This window comes from Taurulus bubalis, assembly GCF_910589615.1.
Source record: "Taurulus bubalis genome assembly, chromosome: 14".
NCBI classification, from domain to species: Eukaryota; Metazoa; Chordata; class Actinopteri; order Perciformes; family Cottidae; genus Taurulus; species Taurulus bubalis.
In genome coordinates, this window is record NC_136602.1 from 19219972 (window position 1) to 19230612 (window position 10641).

The window sequence follows — 10641 nt, forward strand, 5'->3', positions numbered from 1 at the left end:
TTCCGGTGCAGTCCTGCATATCGTTCCATTCTCAATTATCTTCCCCTCCTTGTCACCATCCAAATTTATTCTCCACTATCCCGTCTTTTTACGCATGTTGCTCCCTCAGAGGTTGCACGGGGACATGAACCCAAATTGTTGCTCAATGAATCCAATCCATAACACACAGTCTGGATGGGCACACGCTCCTCTCTGATTCTGCATTAATCCCCATTAAGGAGGGTCCGCCTCTGCTGCTCATGAGCACATTAGGACTATATAAGGTGCCCCAAGAGCATTGCAAATGGCTTTCAGCCCGACTGTAGCCCCGCAAATAGACAATCTAGCATTCAGGAGACGACAGGCCTGAACCCGGGGCAGCGATGGGGATGTTTTATTCATCCACATATTAATATTTCCAGCCTTAATTGAGTGACATCACGTCCAAACGAACACCAAAGTCTTTATTTCCTGCTTAGGTTGTATGCACCCTGTAACGCGTTATTAAACGAGATGACACATTCCTATCATCAACAAGGCCATTTGTAGCCTCTTACACGTTTTGTTAGGGAGGATGGGTCATTTCCTATCTGTGTCCTTTTCCCTATTGCTGTGACATTAATAGGATGGCGCAATTTCAGCTCAACCTCTAACCCAACCAGACTTCACCCACTGGAAGGCAACGATTTTATATTTGCACTGAAAAGTCAAGTGTTAAAATCAGGAGATTGCCCCATTGAAACGGAGCGATGCGAAATGAGCAGCAAGCCACATGTCGAGGGTTGATTTGTAATTTTATTCTCTTGCATGAATTATCTCGCAGAATGTCGGTCGAGGCTGTTTGTACGTTTGTGTCCACTAGCATTTTTATGTAGAAAGTAACAGCTGAAACAGCCGCACCCTTCAGCTGCTTATTGATTTAATAGACATGGAAAGCTTTCCTCTGATTGAAATTATTTTAAACACGATTTACTCAAATTCGCCCATCGGCAGCTTCTTCAAAGTGTGAGCGTGCGTGCAGCTTTTATGACGAGGCCAATCCCGCACGGATGCAATACAAAATAAAAACTTTACACTGACTGAACCTTTCACCGGAGAGGAAAAAAAGTGCTTGACTCTGCTCATCAGACTCTGTGACGGGACTTGACGAGACTCTGAGAGTTGACTGGAGAGAAGCCTGCAGCCTCCTCGCTGGTTCCACAAGTCGTTCAGCACCTGGAGATCTGTGACTGCGAGAGTTTGACATCTTCACGGCAGATCTGGGGATGAAATGATCGTGACACAGATTCCTTATGTTTCGTAGACCTGCATTCGCCTGACTTGGCAGCCTGATGTTTGTACTTTGTCATTTTAGTATTGTTCTATTAGATGGTGCAGTGTATATTGGAAGAAAAAAAAATTGTTGTTCAGAGGTCATGTCTGTTACAGTATTTTCACTTTATCAACAAAAGTTTTGAGTTTCCCACTTCAAATCATTCCACGATTTGTTTTTAATTTGGTGCTATGGATATTTTTGTAGCAGTAGGTGTCCGTTTTTTTCAAATGGTGAATGTGTAATTTTGAGACGAAAGTTCAGTAATTTTCTACAGAGGCCGAAAAAAAAGACGATAATCCAGTTCATTTTTTCTTTTTTTCTTTTTTAGATGCACAAGGGCAACCAGTGCGTGTTATCCTGTGGATCTTTTTTCTTTTCACTCCTTTTCCTTTTACCTTCCCAAGGACTTGAGGAATAAAGTAACACACAAAAAAACAAGAATAATGAAATTATCATGAATTATAATGAATAGATGTCTGAAGAATCTTTGTTCATGGCATGCCAGTTCCATATGTGAGAAAAGAGTGTTTTCTATGAATAAGCATGTCTGGCCTTGAGAACTCTTTGAGCTGTGTTTTGCTGTTTATATACTTTATGTACAATAAAGGACTGCAGCTGTGTGAAATGTGTCCATGCAGAAAACATAGAAGCCTAATGTACCTTGTCTAAGCGGGATCGTTGGAGCCTACATTTGTTTGCTGTGACGGGAGCTCTGAGCCTCCCTCTTCTCTTGGATTTAACGCACTAACAGGGAAACAAATCAAGGTTTGAGGACGTTTCTGTGAAAAATGTCCACCCTGTGATCAGAAGCATAGGTATTACTACGTTATTCGTATCATATGCAAATGAACAATATGACATTATGCGTCCACAGATGTTTAAATGAGCCAAGTTCAGTCCAATGAAAGGATGCTTCAACGGGGCCTGCTGTCAGATTGCACGGTGCTAGTGAGGCAGTTGAGAGTGTGTGTGGGTGTGTGTGTATGAATGTAACTCTGTGCTAAGTGTGTGTTGTGCTTTACTGAGTAGGTTGTGTTGCACTTTGTTTCGAGAGTTTCCAATAAACGTGTGTATGCTTAAGACTGTTTCTTTGCCTTTTTATGTGTGCAATCAGGCTGCTGTCAACAACTTTGTCAATTAGGTTTATTTTGCCATTTCAATCAGGAGAGACTTGTTTATATAACCGATGGGTTCTTATAACATACAATCAGCTGATGGAGTAATCGCTGTGAGACTTAGAGGCTGAGCTTATGAATTAACCGGAGGGTAAAGAGTGTCTTCCTTACTGAACTTACGTTTGAGCTTCTTATAAAGACAGCAATGTATCTCGCTCTCCACTATTTTAGTCCCGACTGACTGCCGAGAATAAAGGATGATAATGAGCCCCTGATTATTTGGTGTATTACCAAATTCATGTAATTCCCATCAGCCTATTTTAGGGCTGCCCCCTCTTTGTCGATCAGTCAACTACTGGGGTGGTTTGGTCTTAATTAATAGACACTTTTTCAATTCTTTTATTTCATGCTGAATGACTTATTTCCCCAAAAAACTAATAGGCACATCTCTGGTAAACACAAGATTTCCAGTGCTGCTGTTGTGTTATCCATTGTGGAGAACTTCAGTTTTAGGGCTCTTTCGATGAAATCCACCACTTGATTAGTTGACAAAATCGTATGAGTGGCCGCCGACTCGAGGACAGCCGAGCCTATTTCCTGTCAATTAGCAAAATGTTAACATTAAAAGAAAATTGGTCAAGCTGGTAAATATTAGCAGCCACTGAAAGAATGTTAGCAGCAGCATGTTGTCAAAGTTTATTTTTTTCCCAATAACTATCAGCCTCTGTGGTAGTTTGTGTGGTATTTAGAAAATATTAGCACGCTAAAACAAAACCATGATGCTACATCAGTGTTAGCATTGTCATTATGTTGGCATGTTGACGTTAGCATTTAGCCTAAAAGGCACTGCAGAGTCTTTGTTCAGCGTCACTGAGCTGCCAGCACGGCCTCTTGATAGTGAGCAGGGGCCTTCAGCACTTAAAGAACTTTTTTAAACTAAACCACTTAACTTGAGTTCGGTAATTGTACGCCAAAATTATCATCACCCCAATGCATTACTCTCAAAACTGCAGATTATAGCCTTCAGTTGGGAATAATTCAGGTATTTTGAAGGGCTGAAAATTGAATCCCTGAAAATTTCGTGCACGCTTTTAACCCTGGTGGCCTTGTCACTTGTCACAAAATGAGTCCTGCTGAATAACAAGTCACCACAGATCAATAGCTTTGTTACTCGCAGACATTTGCCCTCTTTGGCTGATAGAAAACTGTGTGATGTTGGGTAACAATCCATTCAATCAGACCCAGGGGTGCTGCAACCGCAGCCACTTCTCTAACAAGTGGAGAAAGTTGCTCTGCTTGGAGCGCCTGGCACAACTTGAAATATCCTGCCTTCACCTCACACTCGAAACTAAATGGCAATTTGGACTGTGTTTCCAAATAATTGCCTCAAGGTCTTTCTGCATCTGGCAAATACCACTTACTTTATTAAGAGTTGACAAAGAAGTGACACAATATTTCCTGAGAGTCTGGGCTCCATGCTTGGTATAGTAGTTTCAAGGCACATTGAGCAGTAAAACAACCACGTAGCAGCAATTACTCATACAGCCATTGTATCTCATGAGCAACCCTCAAATTGAAACTTTACGAGAACCCACGTGCTGTGGGATTATGCGCTCTATTGGGGTATATAATGTACACAATATAGTTCTTGTTCAGCATGGCGGAATACTTTGATGCAGCTGCTATAAGGGGGGGGGGGGGGGTCTTTCAGTGGTAGAATGATTAGAGTGCTCAATAAAAGGCAAGTGTGTCATCCCTCAACACATCCGTATTGTTTTCCTTTCAAGGACAGCTCCCCGCCTCTGGAAGAGCAGCGCCATTATGTAACTCAAATAAACGTGGATCTAACGCATCAATAGTCAGTCGGCATCTAATACCACTTAACATTGCGGTACCCTTCACGCTGCATATACTCCATCAAACTCAAAGGGGTGTTTACAAAGAGATTTCATGACCCTATAGTTGACACCATTTCAATCAGGAGAGACTTGTTTTAGAGTTTAACAATAATTTATTACAATTGCATATATTTGAATAGTGCAAAGTCTTTGGCGATTGGACTCCATCCTGAATTAGGATAAGCAAGGGGTAGTGATGCTGACATCTGCTAAGGCAGAACACCCCTGGAGTCCAGACTGGTGGTGGTGGTGGTGAAGAAGGGAGTTGATGTAACCCGATGATGAATGATGCGCAGGACTGATGCTGACTGGAAGCCACAGAGAGGAGATCCTATTTAAATGTTTGACAGCAACGCTGTGATTGGCTTACGGAACTGATCCGACTCTGATTGGTTCATATAACATACACGCCCCCAATCAGCTGAAGGAGTAAACCCTGTGAGGCTTAGAGACTGAGCTTATGAATGAACCGGAGAGTAAAGAGTGTCCTCCCTACTGAACTTACGCTTGAGCTTCATTTAGAAATACATATAATACATATTAAGAGCTGCTGCTTTGTTGCAATAATTATTATGTGCTTAAAAATGTTTAGCTGGGGAAGGTACTTTAGCATTGTGCTTCACAACGGATCTTAATGTGGTAAATTAGAGCAACTTGAGGTTTTGAAGTTGTTCTGCTATGTATTTCTGTTTCAGCTACACAAAGCTACATTTAGAGATACACAAGGATACATTTGAGCTAATTTCATTTTTGGGAATTAAAGTTTTTCACAAACAACCTCAGACTCATTTGGAGTTAGAGTTTTTTTTTCCCCGCAGTAAGTGCTTCATTACAACTAAAGTTTTTTAATAATTCATACTTTTTTTTCTCCCCTCCTCTATAATTTGGTGTTGCTTTTTTGACGATATGCTATATGTCTGAATAATGAATGGTCCTGGATTCGGAAGAATGTGGCAAATAAAGGAGTCACCAGAGATTGGCTCATAATTAATGGGCCAGCCGAGGAATGTGAGACTCATCTGTTCGAAAGTGTCTTTTGTGGAGTCATAAATGATATTGGGGAAAAAAAACTTACCCGTGTTGCTTATGCTCCCCAGAAGTCAAAAGTTATAAATTAAAAACAATACAAAAAAAACATTACACTTTAATGATATGAGATGAGATTTATATTATGAGGTTCCGTACAAGTCCACAGGTTTATGTTTTGTGCTGACAGCATTAAGAAACCACCATGAATGTATTCAATATCATCTGGGTTGACAAAGCCCTCCTGGTTACTATTTCATATTATTATGAAAACTGTATGTATGTAAGGTAGCACGCACAATAGACTCAGCATGAATTGCAGCAGAAGTAGAAGCTGACATTCATAATAGATCAATAGCAATGAACAGACAGCTGTAGTTGTACCTTTCATGCTCCTGTAAATTCCTGAGGGTACTGTGCTATATCGCGCAACTCAATGATTTCTGTCATGTCTGCCTCATTAATACACAAACCACAGTTCTGTCAAAGTGCAGCATTCAGTAAAAACCCTCAAGGAAGGGTGTGGGGAAAATGAGTGGTTGGCTTGCTCTCGTTAATGCTAAGTCTGGTTTTGGCTCACACTCAGAGCAGCTAGCTGGATTCAGAAACGTGGCATAAAAGTTAACGAACCACAAAACATATACTTGAATGGAAGAAAAGAGGCTTTTTTTCCTGAAGGAATCTTGTCATTTAATTTTTGAGTAACTTTATGAACTATTCTGTTTTTGGTGTACAGTCAACTTTACCCTCACTTTAAACATATTTAACCTCAGTTGAGCCCAAGCCATTTTTCTCAAATTCTGAATGGTTTGCATACCCATACTAAATACAGAATATCTCCTCAACCACAAGTCTTAAAATACTGTTTTGTTACATCCTCATCAATAAGAAAAGGTCTAAGTTAGGGAGACGTTTTGCCATTCTGGTAAGTGGTGTTTATTCTATATGATATTTTCTTTTAAACTTTTATTTAAAGGCAATCCCGTTGAGACATGTGGTCTCATTCTGTATTCATTATGTTCTATGCCCATGCACGTTCTTTATATGTTAACCAAGACAAAGTCAAGGTAAGGTCTGGATAAAAGCTTGTATAACTCCCCCATAAAATGTGCAATCCTTGCTTCTCTGCCTTTCCCTTTGACGTTGCTATTCATTACCCAATCTGCTTGAACTATTATCAGAAGAAACACACTTTTATTCCGTAATTCTATGATTGTATTTATTTCACATTGCGTCCTCTCTGTCTGCTGAACTCCCACTGCATTCTGTTGTTGACTTTACTCCCACACGTTTCCTTCAGAGGGAATACGGACCTCTGTGTTAATGCGTAAACAGTGAATGTTGAATAAACTTTTCATGTAAAATGAATAACTACTCCGAGTTACGGTTGGCTGAGACCGCATTAAAAGACGTATCGTGTGCGAAAGCAGAGCCGCTGGAGTTCAGAAGTTTCAGTTTTTGTGTTTTGTTGTGTAGCAATATGTGACTGCAATCTGCATTGTGTTGTGCAACCGTGTTATACAATGACAATGGAAGACACTGGTATAGCCTCTTCTTCTGCTCTGGCTGTTTCGGGCCATTATTGATGGCTGAGGTGTGAGAAGAGCGAAGTGACACACCGAGAGAAACAGACCCAGTCTCTGCTTCTAACCTTTCTCAAAGCTTTGTGCAGAATGCAGGAACTGGTGTCATTTAGAGCTTTTTTCGTTTCGCAATAAATGCTTCAATGTGGTTGGTAACCACTGATATAATGGAAAGATCACTCATCTCAACGTAATGGAAAAATCTTCTCCACACAGTAAGCTGTGTTAAATTGTCTCTTTCACCCATGGAAAGGCAACATGACAGAATAAACAATAGACATCAAGCTCCCTCTACAAAGATGTCATTGTGCAGCGGGCTCCTCCAGAAGAGCAGTCAGCCATTAGAAATAGTGTGAATCAATAAACATAATCTCTGTGGTAATCACTGTGATGCACTACTGCAGTGAGCCAAGCGACTGGGAGCTTTCCTGGAGGAGAGCGAAAGGATTATGAGAAAACATATCTCTGCTCTGCTCCAGGTACAGCAGCCACAGGTGAATTGCATTATGCTAACAGCTTCTGACCTAGTTGTGAGAACTTTTAAGAAGTGGAGGACCAGGAGAGTGATTCAGCGTGCCGGGACTCTGAGGAAAAAGCACAACTCATGTTCAATACACCACGCACTATTCCCCAAGCATGTTTGGCTATGTTGGATAAAGATGTGTAAATATACTGGAACATAAAGAAGTACGATACTATAGAACTAATAGACAATGAATGACCCTGCGTCTTCCTTTTAAATATATAACATTTGCAAATATATCTTTATTAAACAGAGAGGGAGATGTGGAGAAGTTGCTCCTAAAATGGAGCAAAAGTGAACAGGAGAGATTTTGGCTTTGCCCGGCATTTAATCCTCTTGGGTTTAAATTAAATACAAAAAAAACTAGATTTGAAGTACTGTGGAATTTCTACACTGTGGCTGCGTACAGAAATTGCTACTTTGTGTTGAAAAATGGGACTTCATTTTTCAAATCAACCCGTTCACCTGATTTGTTAACATGTCTAAAAAAGAAAATAATAGTGTTTTAAAATGTTTGTGTATTATTTATAGTAAATATATTTCTCTTTCCTTGTCTATTAGGCAATTAAGGGTATACTATTCTGTCATCGTAATGTTGTTGTTATCATGTTTAATTGCCTGTCACACTGTATATAAATCAAATGGAAATAACCTCCTGAAAAGCTTGTTATACTGAGAAAATTGGATCTAGAAATGATGAATAGAATCACACAAATAGCAACTTTAGAGTTAGAAACCTTATTTCCATGTTGAACATAACCATGGTCATTTTTGGAACCAATCATTCTATAAGGAAACATATCGGTCAGGTCCATATAAGTCATAGATAATGAATATGAGGCTCTTCAGCAATTGTTCGTGTTTGTTAATGATGTATGAGTATTGATTCGAGAACTCAAACTCAAACTCCATATTCAGGTCATATTGACTTGACATTGTATTTTTCTCAGCAGCAGTAATATGGTACTGCAACTGAAACATTTTGTACTTTTTAGAGATGTTGTGCATTTTTTTTAAGGAAAAGTCATGAAAGATCAACTTTTCTATTTTCAGACTGTTTTTGACCCTGAGATCCTGAAAACCCAAACAGTATGTTTTGAGCTGCAGGCCCACATTTTCCCTCTTTCTCTGCTGCTCAACAACATTTTGCTGAGAAAATGATTCACGTTTTTCATAACCGCTGCACTCAGGAGCTGCATTTCCAAACGACATGTCTGCCAATGTGATACCAAACCAGCTGACGGCAATATCGTAAACTATGAGTTTAGGGGGAGAAAATGATAGTCATTTCTATCTGCAGTAGCCACATGCTTGTCACTTTTATGGGCATAGTGATGGGCATCAGGTAACTTATTTTCAGAATGGATAATTTAGTAAGATGAGTCATTTTTTTATGGCCGCAATCTCTCCCAGATCAGTTTCTTTAAATCTGTGCTGAGAGTAAAAGTTTATTGGACACATGAAATATGGACTTATCTCCCATCTGCAGACCTGTGGGATGAAGGTGCCCTGGAGAGGATGAGAGGTTTATCTCTGCTTCAACAACCTCTCCATCTAAGCACCATGAATGATGCCTCCTGCATGCTTTCATAGAAATATGAAACACTAGATATAGGTTTTTACAATGAAATGACTTTTGAAATATCCAGCGTGCTCCAACAGAATACGTGTGTTTGTACTACTGTGTGCGTCAGAGAATAAAAAGGGCTGAAGTGAGCAGGAGAACCGCCTGGAGTGGAATAAATAAATATTTCTTTGATCTCCAAATGTTTTGGACCAACATGAAGCCAGCTGGTAAACCTGAGTGCTAATGCTGGAGTGGAATCCATGGGTCCATACAGACCCATGCAGGTAATCCAATCGCAAACATCTACAGCTATTGTGGAGACATTCTACGTTAAATCAGAGTTGAAATCATCATAGTAGCACAACATGTCAGATTTATCTTTTTAACATTCAGCACACAAGCTGAGACAACATCTGCAGTCATTCTTATTTGCTGCATGCACTGTGGGGAAATTGGAACAGAAACTATACATTTCCAATATCAGCTCATAAAAGAATTGGATTTTCCCATGTGCCACAACTTGACGTTGTACGACTTCTGTGCTTATTTGGGTTGATGTAAAAGGTTGAGTTCACATTTAAAAGAAAAAGAATATGCTCACATTCCCATATGTACACAGAGAGAGTTATTGGTTGCTGTAAATGTTCTTCCTGCTCGTATTGACCCTATACAGATGGGGGACAAATCCCTGGCACATTGTTAGCTACCGTCACACATCACCTTATATAATCATGGTACATCTAAAATCCACCTTTTAACTAATTATACTGCAACAATCACAGCGCAAAACCCCAAAACATGCAGCTACCTGCCTGTATGAAGCTAGATGGCAAAAACCCTGACATTCTGTCTTTTCCAGCTGAATGACTGGAAGAACATTCGAAACCACAGGGTTATCTGTCAACCTATTCACAGACACAGAGTGTGCACCCACACCCACCTTGTGTATCTCTGTGTGTCTTTCCATCACATGCCAGTCTGCCCGTGGGCAAGACGGACCAAAAGAGAATATCTAGCTTGTCATGTTAGCACCACCTGCCTCTTAAAAGCAGAAGAACATCAATAATTCAACAAGTACAATTGTTCATCGTGGATTACAAACCTGTGTGTCTGGCCATGTCTCCGCTCTACAACATCCTGCTGCTGTGTCCTTCACTATCACACTGAGCTTGCAGGGGAACAAACATCCAGCTCTAAGATCTGACAAAGATACTTTTGACTAATTCTAGCAGATATTTTTCTTCTATCATAACCCTGATCGCAGCTTGTGTGATGGATGCCGTCACCAACGGCGTAAATATCGACGGTGCAACTGGTCCAGCTGCACAGGGGGCCCAGAAGCTAACCTGATGATTTGTTACACAGAACCATCTGGTGGATCAGGAAGAAGGTAATTGGAAACTGTTTGGAAAAATGCAGGTAGCAGGTGATTGGATGAAGCATTTGTCAATCAAACCCTGACAGAGGCTTGCTGAGGGAGAGTGAACGCATGATAAACATTGAGAAAAGCTCTTTTCTTTCAGTGAAGAAAATATTCTCCAGTTCTGATACTACTGATGCTGTTCCAGCTACGTGAACCTCTTCGGGTATTGGCATTGTTGTTCTGGACGCCTCTCTGTGTTGTCTGGCACACCT